Source organism: Grammomys surdaster, unplaced genomic scaffold (genome assembly GCF_004785775.1).
Source record: "Grammomys surdaster isolate TR1022 unplaced genomic scaffold, NIH_TR_1.0 126059, whole genome shotgun sequence".
Lineage (NCBI taxonomy): Eukaryota > Metazoa > Chordata > Mammalia > Rodentia > Muridae > Grammomys > Grammomys surdaster.
The window spans coordinates 593267-611387 of record NW_021620869.1 but is presented as its reverse complement, the minus strand read 5'-3'; the positions used below and the strand labels follow the sequence as shown (position 1 = coordinate 611387).

The 18121-nt window shown below is 34.1% G+C and overlaps 1 pseudogene; it reads left to right on the top strand.

Annotated features, from left to right (window-relative positions):
• Positions 1 to 701: 701 nt before the first annotated feature.
• The window catches only part of LOC114610729, a 32402-nt pseudogene continuing 14982 nt past the window's right edge, over positions 702 to 18121 (top strand).

Sequence of the window (18121 nt, the reverse complement as noted above, 5' to 3'; positions counted from 1 at the left end):
CTCTACAACTCTGCATTTTAATTGGTTGTGGTTTTCTGAAGTGGTCTGTCCTTGTTGCAAAGAGAAATTTCCTTGATGAGGGGTGAAGGCAGCGCTTATCTGTGGGCATAAGGGCAAACTTTATAGATTGTGGTTAGAGATTATACTGGTTAGTAAATTAGTGATTGTGGATTCTCTTCCAATAACAATGACTTTACTAATACTGAGTGGTTAACTAGGTTTTAGTAGCAGGCATGGACTCCCTCTTTTTGAGTGTGTCTTAAGTCCAATTAGAAAGCTGTTGTATTGCCTAAACTTATGAATTACCACTTAGAAGAGCAGACATACATGCATCTCTCTGTTAAAGCATAATTAAATGTCAACAGTGTCTCCCTGTTTTACTTTGTCTCTGGTCCTTATAAGCCTAGTCCACCATCCTTCCTTTATGCTACAGTGATGACTCATTGACTTTATTCTAATAAGTTATCGTTAAACACTTTTTAAAAATAAAAAAAATAAAAGAAAGCTGTTGATTACCAAGTGTTCCACTACCTTACCCTTAGGGCCGTCATGCCATGCTGGCAATTGATGGGCTTCATTTTTGTCATGTCTGGAGAGGATTGTTGGTTGTCTCCTTTCTTTGGAAACTTCTGTGTAGTAGGAGATATTAGAAAAGAGCGAATCTGGCTGCCTCCTGGCTTAGCAGCCACGTTCCCGCACTAATGCCAGCACCTCTGGTGGGCTGCCTGGCCCCAGCCGGGCGTCCTCATCTCAGCAGACTCTGGAGGGGCCATGCTAGGCCCATGCCACGATCGTCCACCCCACGATTGATCACCACCACAACTCCCATTTCCAGGTAAAATCAAAACTCTTGATGTTTGTAGTTAACCAAACAGATTTATATATCATCAAGTACTCAAATTCCAGGATGCCCACACAATAATTTCAAAGCCAATAGATAATGGTAAGATGCCAACAGATTAGTCAGTATATCCCAAATATCCTAACCTTTTCATATCGTCTCTGCCTAAGGCTGGTTCAAGCCACACTGGTAAACATCAGCTTCCATATCCCCACTGCATTTCTACCTGCATCTCTGTCTCTGCCACCCTTAGTTCTGCCTCCCTTTTCCCTCTCCAATCATAGGCCTACTGAGGCAAATAGATTGGGTAGCGAAATTTCTGCCACACTTCAGATTCTATGAAAGATATTTCTCAGGGGACTGTTCCAGTCAGATAGTTTTCAGGTGAGTTCCAGCTCTATATGAAATTTGAGATTGTAATTTCAATTTCTGTGAAGATCTGGCTAATTATAGTTGCCACCTGGACTACATCCAGAATCAACTGAAGCCTGATCAGCTGGTCACACTTGTGAAGACAATCTTCATTGAATCACTTGCTGTAAGATGTTCCACACTACATCTCGGTCATTTGAAGTCAAAGGACCCTCCCTAAATCTGAGCCATGCCTTACTGTGGCAGCCTGTATAAATGGAGATGGAAGAATGAAAACTTGTATGCTCGTCCTAAATTCATTGGCAATTTTATTTATCCTGTTGCTACAATGTTTTGTTTGCATTAGAATCTGTGTCTCTGAATTATAATATAAAGAAATCAAGCCACATGCACTGAACAACTACTAGAACTTTGACATTTGGGAAGAAGAAAGCTCTTGTCATACTAGGTGTACCACACCTTGCATACTACTCTAATAAATCCCCTTTGCATATGAATTTTATCAGTTCTCTTCCTCCAGAGAATTGTGACTAATAAAATTTTATCGTAATGTTGATGCTGATAGAATTGAATCTGTAAATTACTTTTGTTAGGATAGCAATTTTCACAATATTAATCTTGGCTATCATGATCTTTCTATCTTCTGGTATCTTTTTCAATTTCTTTTTTTCAGAATATTAGTGTTTTCATTGTACAAGACTTTTGCTTCATTGGTTATATTTATTGTAAAATATATTATTTGAGCCTATTGAGAATTGTAAGGCTTCCATAATTTCTTTCTCAGTAGGTTTGTCACTTGTATATATAAAGGCTACTTATTTGAAGGTCATTTTTGTATCCTGCTATTTTCTTAAAATATTTATAAACTGTAAGAGTTTTCTGGTGGTCTCATAAAATGCTGCCACCCACAAATAAAAATATTGTGAATTCTATCTTTCCTATTTGTATCCACTTTATTGCTTTCATTAAGGATGATGTTGGCTGTATGTTTCCTTTATATTGTCTTTATTATGTTGAAGAATAATCCACATATGCCTGTCTCCCCATCATTTATCTTAAGTTGATGCTAGATTTTGTCAAAAGCCTTTTCTAAATTCAGTTTGCAAATGTTATATTGAGAAATTTTGAATATATTCATGAGAAATAGTGACATAATTTTACTTGTTTCAGTTGTGTATTTGCCTCTTATCAATGTTAGTATAATTCTAGAAATGTGCCTTTCTTTTGCATTTTGCAAAATAGTTTCAGGAATATTGACGTGACCCTTTTATTGAATGTTTGATGGAATTACATATTGAATCCCTCTGGTCCTGGGATGTTTTCAGTTGTAAGATTTTTATTTTCTGTGTCTATGTCACTAGATGATATGCTATTTAAAGTATTTATTTCACCTTGATTTAGCTTAGGAAGGCTGGATATGTCTATAAATTCATTCATATTGTTTAGATTTTTATCAGTAGACTATAAGAGGTTTTAAATATTTTTTGTGTGTGATTCTCTGAATTCCTGTGTTTTATATTTCTCTGATTTAATCTCTAATTTTATTGAATTTGCATAATGTCTGTCTTCCATTTGTTTAGTTTGGCTAAAGATTTGTTTTCCTCAAAGTACCAAATATTGTTTTGATATATTTATATTTTATTAGTTTCAGCCCCAATTATGATTATATCTCCTTGACTCTTTTTGTGATGGTGTTAACTGATTTTGTTTTTCTAGACTTCAGGTGTATTGTTGAATTATTAGCTTGAGATATCTTCATTGCTTATTTTGTGTGTGTGTTGGTACATAGGGCTATAAACTTCTCATGTGTTCAAAAGTTTTGTCATGCTGCGGTTTTATTTTTATTAAATTGTGATTTAACATTTAAAATGTTCTTTTTCATTTATTTCTTCACCTAATTTTGGTTCAATGGCTTTTTGTCTTCTCTTATTTTGCTTGATACCTTCCAGGAATTTGTCATCTCTTAGATTTTTCTTTTGTTGTTGATTCATAGATTTAATCCATCTTGGTTGGATATAATGCAGTACAGTATTTCAATATATGCTGTAGTTTGGAGAAAGTCCATAGAATTGCTATAAAGAGCACATATTGTGCAGTGCTCAGATAGAATTTCTATAGTTATACGTAGAATTGTTTTGATATATGATGTCATTTAATGTCTCTGTGTAGCTCTTTTGACAGTGGGATATTAATATCACCTGTTACCATTGTGTTGGAGATTGACCCTTGTTTTAAATTTACTAGAATTTTTTAAAACATTCAGTACTCCTATGTTTGGTGACTATATATTTGGTGAATATCCTGCTACTGGAATTTTCCTTTCACAGGGCTAAAACACCCATCTTTTTCTCTTCTGATTAATTTTTATTTGATGGCAATTAGTTTAAGATATAGAAAATGCTACCCTTGCTTAATTCTTGGGTTTTGGAATAACTTTTCCATACCTTTGCCCCAAATTGGAGTCTATTGTCGGACATGAACTGTCAGCAAAATGATTGGTCTTATTTTCTGATTCAGTTTTGTTGTGATACATTGTTATAAAATTTATTGCTATACCCATAGATTAGTCATCATTCAATTGTCATCAGAAAAGTTTTGTCTGCAGAAGATGATAAGTAAAACGTGGACTCAAAAGTGGACAATGTCAGGAGATTGAGAGATTCTGGTGAACTTAGGCATAATTAGATGTCTTCAACTTATCCTCCCAAAGTTCAGAGATTTCTGTAAAAAGAAGGTGTAAAAATTGTAAGAAAAACAGATGGTAGATAGATCCAAAAGGGGAAAGAATATCCTGCAGATACAAGACAGTTATGAAATCACAGAGACTGTACTCTCAAGATACATACTTTTCTCTACTCCTGGTATAGAGAGCAACGCAGGTGTATATGTATGTGTGATGTAGTAGCTATTTGTTGAGATCATTAGGATGTTGAAAAAGCAGCCCTATTAAAGACAAACAATCATTGTAAATATTGGAAACTGCAGATGTAGGCTGATAAGTCTGTTTGCAGTGATGTGTGCAGTACTACTTGGTATCTAGGTCATTTGAGGTCAGTTGGAGTAAGTAAAATTTCATTCCTGTATAACTCTGTTAAAGATTCCCATAATTATCTGTCATTCCTTCTCAATGTGATATTTTCCATGATGGTCAATAAATGCAGAGCAAAAGCCTTTTGTCAGGGACACAGAGAGGCATAGGGATATTAGATATGAGGTAGGCGTAATAGCACAGGGTCAGACTCATGCAGCAGACTGTTAAGAGAGACAGTGAAAGAAAAAGGAAGAAAGAAGTAGAGAATCCAAATCTTGGCTTGCTCTCAGTTAAATTATTTTAAGAGAAAGTCTTCTATTTTTTTTCCTGACACTAGTGCACTTTGGGTACTGTGAGTTATTACTTATGTATTTGAATGGATGTGCAATCTGTTAATACAAGTCTCTTTACTAGGAAAGTTGAGAGCATCAATATTTTGAAAAATATATATTAATTTATGTAAATTTCTTACCTTTATCATGTTATATTAGGCTTCTTTTCATTTCATGTTCTGGAATTGTTAATTCTAGTGTCTTCTGTAGAGCTGATTTAGTCATCAGGTAGTCCTTATGCCTGTTTGATCACTTAAACTTTTTTTTTATTTTGATTATAGCTGATTATTTTTCTGAGTTGAAATGTCTGAGCTGATCATCTGTGGCTTTTCATAACTTTGGTAGAATATTGGTCTAATACCTCCAGCTTTCATGCTCTCAAGTCATAAATCTGCTGTGAATTTGGTGACCCTGTCTCTGTATGTAAGTTGATTTTTCAGTCTTGTCATTTCCATTGGCCTTTCTTTGTTGTATACATTTAGTATTTTGATTGTTATATGATGTGAGGAGTTTGGTTTTTTTTTGTTTTGTTTTGTTTTTGTCTATTTGGTGTTCTATATATTTTTGGACCTTGTTAAAAACTTCATTCATTAGATTAGGGAAGCTTTGTTTTTCTACTGTATTTTATTGAACATACTTTTCTGTATACTTAGCATGAGTACCCATTTCTTCTTCTGATCTTTATTTTCCATAGGTTTGGCCTCTTACATTATCTCAGAGTTACTACATGTTCTGTCTTCATTTTTAGTTTTTTTTTTAATCAAAGGGATCTGGGAATTAGATTGATTTTTTTTTTAAACAAAGTAAACCAATTCTTCTATTTCGTTCTCAAGACATGACATTCTTTTTTCTATTTCTTCTAATCTGTTGTTGAGGCCTTTCTCTGAAATATTTTGTTTGAACTCAACTGACTAAATGGAACTGACTGACTAGAACTCAGAGGTCTGCATGCCTCTGTCTCCTGGGATTAAAGTGGTGGGATTAAAGAAAAGGACCATCATACCTGGACCTAAACTGCTTTTCTTTACCTGAAACTTCCTCTATACCAGGCTGGCCTTTAACTCAGAGATCAGCTTGCCTCTGTCTTCTGGGATTAAAGGTGTGCCTGTATTCCAGCCAGATCACACAGACCTATAAGATCTTTGGATGTGGTCCCTTTCTAGAGCAGCCATGTTGATGGATTAAAATTCCTCTACACTGATAGTGGTTGGTAAATATTCACAAGAGAGAGTCAAGATAAATTGAATGAAGTGTCACGTGGCTTCTACATTCTCACAAACCATACTCACAAATTCTTATGCTCAGGCAAATGCTCTGCTGTCTTCATTCTTCAAATTATTTGCAATTCTGGCTTGAACCTTAATTTTGAAAGTAAAGTTTACAGGCTGAATTGAGAAACTAAAGAAGTATGTATAATACACTTCATTGTTATTCTTTGTCATTTCAATAACATAGTGTCACAATTGTCTATAAGTATGAACACAGGATCAAGATATAAATAACATGTATGGGCATTAAGTAGATGAAAAGTAGGAAAAATTGATAAAGCTTTGATTAAACTATTTAAACAAAAGGTCTTCGGTTTTCTTTATGTAGCCAAACCTAAAAATTATATCTCTGAAACTTCAATTGTCAAAATTTATGTAGGCTCTAAGTTTGATTTGGATATTTTATTTAAAACAGATATTATATACAAAAGGTAGCATGAATCAGGGTGAAGAAAGACATTTTGAATTTCCTAGATATATGATATGATGCTATTTTATTTGTGTGCAATCCTACTGTAGCTCATTTCTCCTTCTATGGAAATACAAATGAAAATATTAATTAATTTATATGGCCTTATTTATTTGGATTTTGTCCTTAGCAGTTAATGTACTTACAACAATGTATCTACACCATCGTATGTAATATATAAATTACTCTGACATTTTATTACTACATATAGGAAAAAAATATTTATCAAGGTTCAAAATGAAAGAAAAACTATAAATGATTATTAACAAGAAATAGTTCAGTGAATGAAAACTTACATAAGAGAGAAAGCTATTAGACATTAATTTTACAGAATTATGTATGAAGCAAAAATAATATGGATATTAATAGATATGAGAATTATTCATCTAGCCTTAAATTGCTCACTTCATTACAGACAGATTGATTATGAAGTGATGATTCAAACCATAGTTGAAGTGGAAAGGCAAAGTTTTTCCAAAAATTCTAAATAGTTATGAAATAAGTGTTAGTGTTATAATACAATTGGAGATACAATGTATATTATCATAGATTGCATCACATTTCTCTTCCAAAGATGTAAAAAAAGTTGAAGAAACACAGTTTATCATACAAATGTTTCAACAGCATACTTGTGGAATGGATATTAAATTCCAGTAAATTACAGGCTCATGGTGAAAAAAAGAGAGAAATAATAAGAATTAACTAGTGTATAAAATGTGCAATTGTATCAATAAAGTCACTTATAGATATTTATAATTATTCTTTAACTAATAGCAATTATAAGCAAAGCAATACAAATATTAAAGAAGATCGAGTATGAAAAATCATCATGCATATGTGTTTATATTATCTGCATAATTCTCAAGAAAAACAGTACCTTTTATTGGGAAAATATTCACTTAGAGTGATAATAATTGCCTAATGGTGTAAGGCCTAATTCACCTGTGGCTTGATATTCAGTGACTCATCCCTTATATCATGAAGACTATGGTGACCTTGTGATACCAAGGCAGGCTTACCTCAAAGCTAACTGGTCCAGAGCATCATGGATATAATTCTATAAGTTGCTTCATAGTTCTTCCTCTTTTTTTGAGAACTCAGTTGTGTAAACTTGGAGTTTCACAAAATGTAGACATATACCAAGTGTGATGTACACACTGGATGATAAAATTATGTTTATGCCATTTTCTTTTTTTTTTTCTGTTCACTCTATGCTTCTTTTTTTTTTTGAACATGAAATGCTTTTTTATAGCATGTTTTACAAGGGGAGGGGGTAAGAGGGTCCAGGTGGTGGAAAAGTACAAAATCTTCTTGGCCTGTGCCTTGAAACATGTCATGGTCTATATGGTACACTGCCTTGAATTATGATCTACCTGCAGTTCTTCAGAAGAGTGTGTGAACAAGTAAGTGGGCCTCTGTATCTTTCCAGTACCTCTTCTTGCGATCATTTTATTCCATATGCTGTTTTCTCCTCTTCTGATTTGTTTGGTTTAGTTTTATCTTATCATATTATAATTTATTATTACTCGTTAGATATTTGTAGGCAATAGCTTGGGTTACTTAGGGGTTCACCAGCATGAAAGCACAATTAGTAACAGTAATGAAGTTTATGAAATAATAAACAAACAGAGGAAAGAAATGAAGAAAACTGTTCAGTACAAGAAAGTAGAAAAATTAAAGGGATCTGGGCATCTGGGCATCTGGGCTTGAAATGGTTGTTATTCTAGATGTTGGTATCTCCTCTTGCCTTGATGGGTGGGTGTCCTATTCCTTGGTTTCTGTTGCCCCTTTTGAATCTTAGGTACACATGTTGGCTGCAGGGTGGATAATAAGGAGTACTTCTGAGTTCCTCCTTATAGAACTTGTTTCTACTGTTGTGTGCTGATACAAAGGAATGAGGATGGGTTAGAGGGGAGGGAACTGGGAAGGTCCATGTGAGGGAGAAATGTTGCGTCTGCTATAAGGATCTATGGAATCCACAGGGAGGGCAGGAAGAGAGTCTCCCGCAGGTAGTCTGCTACAGGGATAAGGATGAGATGGGGAAATCAGAATCATAGCACATGAAGAAGAATGAAGATAACCTGCTTGATGCCCTGGCCAGTGTGGCCAGTGGGTTTCCATGGACACTGCCTCTTGTGTTGGTGGGTGAGGCAAAGGGATTGAGGAATTTTTACTTAAAGTCTTTGATGCTTCCGGAATGTCTTATCCAATCTGTCAACTTTTGTCAAGTATTCTGACATTTCCCATCCAAATGTCTAACCTTTCTGGAAAATAAGACAATGTACTTAGAAACATGTATTATCTTCTACCGGGCTCTTAGGTTTTTTTTCAGACATATGGTAAACTTTCATTGCTTGGTTTTATTAGAAGAGACACCACAACCTCATCAACCTTGGATGAAGAAAGATTTTACTGGATGACTCCTTGGGCAACTCACTCCAAATACGTTTTCTAGTTTCACCTCATCAGAATGTGCTCTGATGTACACAACTCATATTACTGTAGCTCTTTCAAATATTTAATTTGCATGAATGGCCACTGGATAGTAGAAGCCAGATTATGTCTGTCATTCAAGAAATGTTCTATATTAGTGTCTCCACAGAGCTCACACTTTGAAACATAGTTTGAACGATGATAATGTTAATAGACAGGTCTTTTCAGAGGTGCTTGACTCACGTGGATGAAATTCAAAATGATGGGATCCATTTCTACAGTAAAAGCATCCCAAAGGCAGGTATCATGTACTTTCTATTGCACAAGCCACGGAAGGTATCTTCTCAGGGTATTTGGCTTCTTACCACACTATAAATCTATCTGGGTTTTAAATGTTTTGCATTTGGAGCTTTAAACCTGTGAAAAATACATCTCTGTGGTGAAGCCACACAGTTGTTATTGGTTTTCTTATTGCACCCATTGACTAAGACTGGATCTCATTTCTTATCTACTTTTCAAGAGGAGTTTTATGAAATGTGTTTTTGATATAATAGAGAATACCTCAAAATAGTATCAGTAGAGAATCATACAGACACTAGTAAACAATATATAATCTCTGAGAAAAATAGTTAATGGGGTGTTTTAGAATATTTTGAATAACTGAAAATAAAATAACTTTTTTGAGTATACAAATTTGCACAAAATCTTGTATATTCATTGGTCTAGTTATTTTGTAATTATACTTTTAGATAGTTTGATTTTAAGATCTAAAAGTTGAAACTTATTCAAATTGTTGAATCTAAAAAACTTTTATCCTTTTAAAATTGAAGAGAAACATTTTATTCATTTTCTCTGTATGTTTCCTTCATTGATAGCAAATGGGGCCTGGTTGCTACAGCAACAGATTTATTCTCCAAGTGCAGTTGCTGTTGGACTCTCTTCTGATACTGACTCTGATGGCAACTTCTGCCTTCTGAAAGCCTGACTTTTACAACCACAGCTAATTACAAAACCTGTCTCAATTCCATCCTACTGCCCTAGAGGTTAATGCAAAAGCTTGTAGCACTGAAGAACGTGTGGGTTGTGAGAGCAATTCTAGAGAGGAACAAGGAAAGACAAAGCAATTACATCTTAAATCCTATAGTCAAAATAGTAAACTTTAAATTATCTTGAGCTGAGAGTTTTGTAAACACCTTTGGGGAATGAGGGAAAAAAATCCAGTTTACTCTTTCTCCATTTTTCTTCACTTCTTTTCAACCAAGAATGCTCACAGTCTTGGCTTTCAAGCACATATTTTATCAGCTAAAAATATTACTCTTGAATCAGAAGAGGAAGTTACATTTAAAGTGTTTAGACATTTACTTTCCCAATTAGATTTATCTGCCTATAGATTAACTTTGTAAAAACTTAGTATAAAGTTCCAGATTCCGCTTAATGTGCTGGAATAAATAACTACTGAAAAGATTTGCCTTGGAAATTTTTAAGGCAAGTACAAAATGGTATAAAAGCATAAAGGAGGAGGGGGATGGGATAGGGGTCCTAGGGAGGGAAAATGGGGAAAGAGAATGATATTTCTATTATAAATAAATAAAATATCCAATTAAAAAATTAAAAAAGAACATGCTGAAGTCCTTCCATAAGGCAAATAAAGCAATGCAGATGAACAGCATTGTTACAAAATTCAAATATATTTTAAATCATCTATGTATGTTACAATGACATACCTAGAAGAATTTTTGATTACTTATTTTTAATCAATTTGACATATGTTTGTGAATATTTATGGATACATTTTTCTTTACTTTTATAATTCTAGAAAATGTGTTTTTATGATGATAGCCTCTTTAATATTTTAGCTTTGTTTAAACTTAGCAAGCAATGAAACTTTTCCAATATACTATGCAATACAGTCATTTTTGTTACTTTTAAGGATTACATTTTTGTACTATGTTCTAACTTGCTTACATATTTTTATATTGTTACTTTTATTTCATATGTTCTTACATATTAAGGATTTACTCTATGAAGTTTGTTTCAAGGAGCACATGTACTCTTTAATTGGTAGTTTAGTCTCTGGGAGCTCTGCGTAGGGGGTCTGTTTGGTTGATATTGTTATTCTTCCTATGAGGTTGCAAACTATACATTTCTATATCACTTATAGAATTAATGATAGACATCTCAATCACTTAAAAACAAAAAACCTTTCCTCTTGCGATCAACCTCTTGGTTTTCTACTGCTCTGTAACATTGTCTTGCTAACTTATTTTTGAGAAAATTTCTTCTCGTTTCCCAGGTGATATCTAATTTCCAAGCCCCTGCCAAACATTGCCAGTTATGGTCTGTTATGGAGCCTAACAATAAACCACCTGTTCTTGTTCTCAGTGACTTTTTACATTGCTACTTTCTTTTGTAACCACTATATCAAATCTAAAGTATTATATATTTTCAATGTTGCTAAAATTATTTACTTCAAATATAATTTCAATGTTATAAAATGCTAGATTATGTTTTATACATAGTACAGGTTCTGTTTTTAGGAATATAGAAGGAAGATGCATATTTGAAAAACTTATAATTTCAATATATTTTACAACACAATTTGAATCAAGCTTTGAGTTTTTTGTAATAGGAACTTGGAGAATAATGCCCTAGTAAGACTTGTTTAATCACAAGGTAACAGCGAAGAAGCGGCCTAACGTTTTCAGAGCTTTTCTGTATGAGTCTTTCTATACAGGATGTATCACAACAGAGAACATACTCTTTCAGTCATGTGGATACTTATAGAAATCAAACTTTGAATGTTTTCATACTCCTTCTTTTCCTCTTCTGTTGAATTCTGAGGGGAGAAATTTGATGGTGATATCTCATTTAGAGCAGTATGTTCCAAAACCTCTCAGAGTAGTACCTGGTTGCTGGTTTCTGTATTTGTATGCCTCTGATGCAGGAAGAATCTTCTCTTATGATGGTAGCTGACTAAGACACAAGACTAAGTATAGCTCAGTATCATAGCAGTGACTTTATTGTTACTTTTTTCCTTTTTCTCTATTTTAGACAAGTAGTATTTGGTTTTATTCTAGGTCTCTGGTGTTACTGGCCTTTTATGAGTGTCGACATTTTTCTCTTAACCCAGCTAGTCCCAAAATAATTGAGACTGGACCATTGCATTTATTTAACATGCTTTAAAGTCACAACAATTGAGCAGTATTACTCTGTTTTAATCCTCTTTAATCCTGTTTAATCCTCCTGGCTACCTTCCAGCCAAAACCTCAAGATAATCGAATTTTATGGCTTTCTCTGCTAGAGCTGTTTTCTCATGGTGTCTTCTGGACTCTTTCCCTGTGGCTCATCCCCACATCCTCTCTCCTCTGCAAACTCCCCTGAGTGGGAGGAAGTCCTGCCCTAATCTCTCCCCTGATCAGTCAATGAATGATCAGCTTTTATTTATAAATCAGGAAAGAATTGCGAGCAATGTTTACACAATGTTAAGACAGGAGATATTTGGAAAAAAGATTGCAACCAGATAAGGGTGCACAAAAATCAGCATTCGAATTATCCAGTGTACAGTAGCATTAAGCGTAGATTCTGGACCATCTAATCCTTGGTTCTTGGTCACTGAAGCAGTGTCAGGTGTGGGTTCTATCTTGTGGAGTGGGCCTTATGTCAAATCAGACACACACTTTGGGCTATTATTGCTCTAACATATTTTGCAGACATGGTAGAGCAGATGGAGAACAACAGGAGAACAAGGCCCTCTGAACTCATAGAGACTGAAGTGGCAAGCATAGGGCCTGTCGGGGCCTGCACCAGGTCCTCTGCATATATATTATAGCTTTCAGTTTAGTCTTTTTACGGGCATTCCTGACTGTTTGAATGAGTGCCTTCCCTTGGGGCTCTTCTATTTCTGCTTTTTTGTAATGTGGTGAATATAGGATTTCCATTTTAGCTATTTCAATTTTAATATGCATTTCATTGATTAAATTTACTTACACAGGAATAAGGTAAATTTCTTGGCATTTAAAATTCCCCTGGAAAGATGTTTCCCAGTGCTTGATACAGTCACCTCTGATTACTACAGTTCATTCTATGCTGTCAACAAAACAAAAGGAATGTAACAGAACAAGTCTTGAATAATATATTATATTTGGAGAATTTGTATTATGCATTTAGTAAACACTTGAAAGTGTTTAGAGGTATCTCATTTATGGTTGATCACTCTGAAGTCTCTTATTCTCTGCACACTGCTAATCTCTGTTAATTCCCATCTAGTGCAAGAAGCTTCTTCTTTGATGAGGGTTGAGAGATAACATTGATATATGCGTATACCAGTGCAGTAGGGATTCCTTTAAAAATCATGTCAATTTAGCTGAATATTAGTGTGTCTCTGACTTACTTAACCACAAATTCTTGGGCTCATTGACTGGGCCATGTATGGGTTTCAGCTTATAGAGATTATCTTCAGTCAAATTGAGAATTGGTTGTTTACTCTGATAACATTCGTGCTACTATTCCATCAGTAGACACAGAATGCAACTCAGGTCAATATTTTATCCTTCAGTGGTCAAAACTGAGTTAGACTGATGATCACTATTCTCCAGTAGCATATTTAGCACCTTTCAGCATTCTGAAAGCTAGCCAGTAAGTCAAGTACCGACAAGATTTAGCCATGGTCTGACTCAAGTATATAGTGCTTTCAAAAATAGGGTCTTATTACCAAGTTCTAGGGAATATCCAAGAACAATAGAAATAGTCTGTATCGTTTGGGGAGGGGAGGGTCAATACAGTAATCTCCTGCTATTTTGCCCAATGTATTTATGAGCCTTTTAAATTTTCTGGTGGAGTCTTAGAGCCTTTGTACATACAACCACACAATCTGCAAAGATCTTCTGAATTCTTCCTTTCCTTATTGTACATAACTATCCTTCTTAATTGGTCTTATGGCCCTAGATTAGTTTTCAGTCACTGTGTTTATAAAACAGAAGAGTGAAAAGAATGAACATCTCATTGTTAATCTTGTTCCTGATTTAAGTAGATATGTATTTAAAATTACATTGCTTTATAATTGTCTTATTTTTTGCTGGTTCTTTGGTTTTTGATATCAAGTCAATAATAGCTTCATAAAAAGAATTTGAACGTATTTCTTTATTCTGCTGAATATTTCTCCAACTCTCAGAATTCCTTTGTTGCCTACAGTTCTTTGTGTAAGGATGAGGCCTTGTGATCTTTCCTCTGTTCACTTTATCATGTCTCCTGTTGGTCTCCTTTTTCAGCTCTTATTTAGGCAGATTAATTGCTGGGACTTTATGGGTATAGCTTCTGACATTTCTAGAACAGAGAATATGATAAGAAACTGTTCCTCTGGCTCATTCTATCTTTCTGTACCCTCTTCTGCAATGTTCCCAAGCCTTAGATATGGAAATTGTTTTATAGATGTATTCATTGTGACTATGAATCTGCATTTGAAATGATTGTGGTTTTCTGGAATGCTGTCCATCTTTTGCAGAGACCAGTTTTCTTGATATGGGATGAGGACCACACACATCTGTGTGTAAATGAACAAATACTTAGAACATAGTTAGGGATAAGGAAAGTGTGACTAAGGATCTCTTCTCAGAACCATGATCCTCTAGCCCTAGGTAGTGGGGTAGGTTTCCCTACAGTAACTTCCTACTTATTGACTGGGCCCCTGTCCATATAGTGAACTATTAATTACTAACAAGGTTAGTTTTTTCTAATATAATTAATTTATTTAAACCCTGGTCTTATAATCTATTAGCAACATACCTTTAAAGTGTAATTTGTTCTTTTTCTAAAGTTTTCAAGTAGATCAATAAGTAATTAACATAAGATCTCTCATGTTTGTGACATAAGCCCTTAAGACTGCACACTTTCCTCAAGTTCCATATATTTTCCTTTGTCGCATTTTCATTTTCTTTCAGTTCTAAACACTTTAATTCTTTTGATTTCTCTCTTGACGTAATTTTTGTTCAGTAATTTGTTTCATATCAGTTGCGTTCATACTCATGTTCCTGTTCTTTCTGATATCCAGCTTTTGATTTTTCGTAGTCAGGTGTGATACATGCTATTATTTCAGTTTTCCTATATTTGTGGAGACCTGCTTTGTTCCCAATATGTGGTTAGTTTTGAAGAACATTCCAAGGGCTGCTGAGAAGAAAGTATATTCTTGAATGAATAAATAAAATGTTCTGTAAATGTCTGCTGGAATCACTAGAGTTGTGATTTTAAATAACTTGAAGTCTTAGTTTTTGTCTGTATTATCAGTGTATTGGTGAGAATGGGTTATTGAAGTAACTCAGTATCAACAAGTTAGAGTCAATCTGTGATTTTATATTCAATATCATGCATTTTATGAAACTTAATGCATTTGTGATTGGCATGTAAATGTTTAGACTCATAGCATTATATTGTTGGCTCTTTCCTTCAGTGAGTATATAGTGTTCTTCCTTGTTGACAAATGCTGATTTGCAATCAGTTTTGTCAAGTATCAAAATAGCTACCTTTGTTTGTTTCTTAGTTCCATTTGCTTCAAATAACTTTTCTCAAATTTTCACTTTAAGAGTTTAACAATTGTTGATGGTTACTATGTTTCTTGGAGGCAGCAAAACAGATAGGTCATGTTTTGTAATATAATCTGTTAGTTTATGTCTTTTAATGGAAAATTATGACCATTAATATTGAGTGTTAAACAATGGCTATAAATTCCTGTCATACTCTTGTTGGAGTCTTATTATCTTAGACTTCTTTTGCTTAATTGTTCTGGATATTTAATTTCTTGCATCCTAGGAATATTTTCTTCAGTCTTTCTTCTAGACTATACTGTAGAACTGACTTAGTAGAAACTAAACCTTTAATTCTGTATATATTTATTTAGATTTTTAAAATTAGGCCTTTATATTGACAAAGTGATCCACTTCTCTTACCTTATCCATATTCTGTTTGAACCAATCTGTTAGTGACATGTTTCCATAAGCTTCTTTTTTGAATTTCTTAGATTTTTATTTTGAATTTTATTTTAGTTTGGCTGTTCTTCAGAAGTCCTTTTATGTTATAAAATTATATGTTCATGTCTTGAAATATAGTTATGGCTTTATTCAGATAAAGTGTTTGTGTTTGCACTATCTTAATTTAAGGTAGGTATTTATTGATATAAATGTTGAGTTTCTTGAACATATTTATAATTGCTTCATTCAGCCTACTGTCTTCTGTATCAGCTAAATTGCTCTCTCAGGAGAAACATTGTCTTTACTACTGTTGTTTGTGCCTTTGTGTTGATACTTGGCCCTCTGGATTCAGATTGGTGGTGATGTTTCTTGGTATCTGTTATTGTCTTGTTTCATGAATGTTTAAAGATGTCTTTGCTGTTACCCTAATTTATTAGATTGTGCAGCTTTTAATTCTTGGACCAATTTGGGTTTCACAATTAGACCCCATATGTTACTGGAGTCTAGTGGTGGGTTGGGTGGCTAATAAACAGTCAACTGGGTGGGTGGTCTTACTGGCTATGGGGCTCCCTTGTTGAAGTTCTGTGACTCTGAAGCTCAGGCTCATAAGGATGACTGATAAGACAAGCAAATGGCAGGGAAAGAGTGAGGAGGAGTAAGCTCTCTTTGCTGGTCTCTAATTAATTGGAATTCTAGTTCTGGTTCTAGTGGTCCTGGTATGGGGGTTTCCTGGCTGTAGTTCCAGTTTGGACTCCACAGGTCTCTGTGTCTGAGAAGTGGATGAGGCGTGTATAATTTATTTTACCTTTTTAATTTTATCCCAAAGACACAATTTCCTAGATATCTTTTGCATGCTTCCAAATAAAGGCAAATAACAAAGCATATTATTATATAAACAATTTATTTATAAACACATTGAACAGAGAATAAGATATATCACACTCCTGAGTTGTTGATATTGTCATTATTAACATGAACTTATCTGGATTGAATTCTGAGGAGTGTCATTTTAAATTTGAACAAATGTGAAAAGACTAAGTAGTTTTAAGTGTGTTATTTGTATTATATATATATCTGTGTAAATGAGTGTGTGTGGTATATATATGCACGTAGGTGCAGGTGGCCTTTTAAACCAGTAGGTGTTGGATTCTCTAAGTTGGAGTTACAGGCAGTCATGAGCTATGTTTCATGGGCACTGGAAATTTTTTTTTTTAGCATGTTTTACAAGGGGAGGGGGTAAGAGGGTCCAGGTGGTGGAAAAGTACAAAATCTTCTTGGCCTGTGCCTTGAAACATGTCATGGTCTATATGGTACACTGCCTTGGAAATTTTATCTTGGTCTTCTCCAAGATCAATCAATGATAGATATCTCAATAGTAGAGCCACTTTGCCTGCCTGAGTTAAGTATTATTTGTAACTCTGTAAACTCATGATACCAATAGACAAGCATGCTATTATGTGAGCTGATAACTTTTAATACTGCCAGAGATCTTTACAATAAAATAAGCATATGGAGAAATAAAATCATAAGCCTTATGAAAGTACAGTACAGAGTTTCTTTTGACTGAACTATTGTAATGATTTCTATTTTAGAGCTATTTCAGATAACCTTTTTACCTTTATATTGTATTCTTGTTGTTCTGTGAGAAAACAAGCCATTTTATTTACTAATCAAGTTTTCCATTAGTTAGAGCCAAAGTATTTATTTTTTACAATTTTACTTATTTTTTAATTGAAATAATATTGGATTCTCTTTCCCTTTCCTGTCATTTACAGAAACTGTTTAGACTACTGTATTGTTTAGATTTCACAGGTACAGATTTCCTATCGTAGAATGCATGGAAGATACTATCGTTTGGCAGACAATCATAGAGTTTGATATTTTGATTTGAAACTTTAAGCTCTCACATGTCAATAACAGTATAGAGGTAGAATACATAACTGACATCTGAAGAGCCTAATTAAATATCTCAAAGCTCAGAACCTTACAGCCAGTCAGGGCATCACCACAGGTGCTAGGAAGATGTGACAATATTGCTCACATCCTTCTTTTTTTCTTTAATAACTTGTGATTATATTTATGCCACTTCAAAAAAAAACCTCTATGAGGCTCATTCAGACTTAAGTCTTACCTTTATATGAAACAGAATTATTAAAGTAGCATATACACATTTTTGTATAACATAGATGTGTCATTCAATATTGAGTCTACCTAGCTTTATATAAAAGCAACAGTTGAGGATTATAACCAGCTCCTGGCAGTCATCTTTTGTTCACATTATTAATTCATCAGTGGTCAGATCTTCTTAGTTAATTGTCCAAAATATACACTGAAAAAAAAAAAGACAGAGTCATTTTAAAGTGATGCTGGGAAAATCTATATGCAAACCTGCAGAACCAAACTATATATTTTTCAC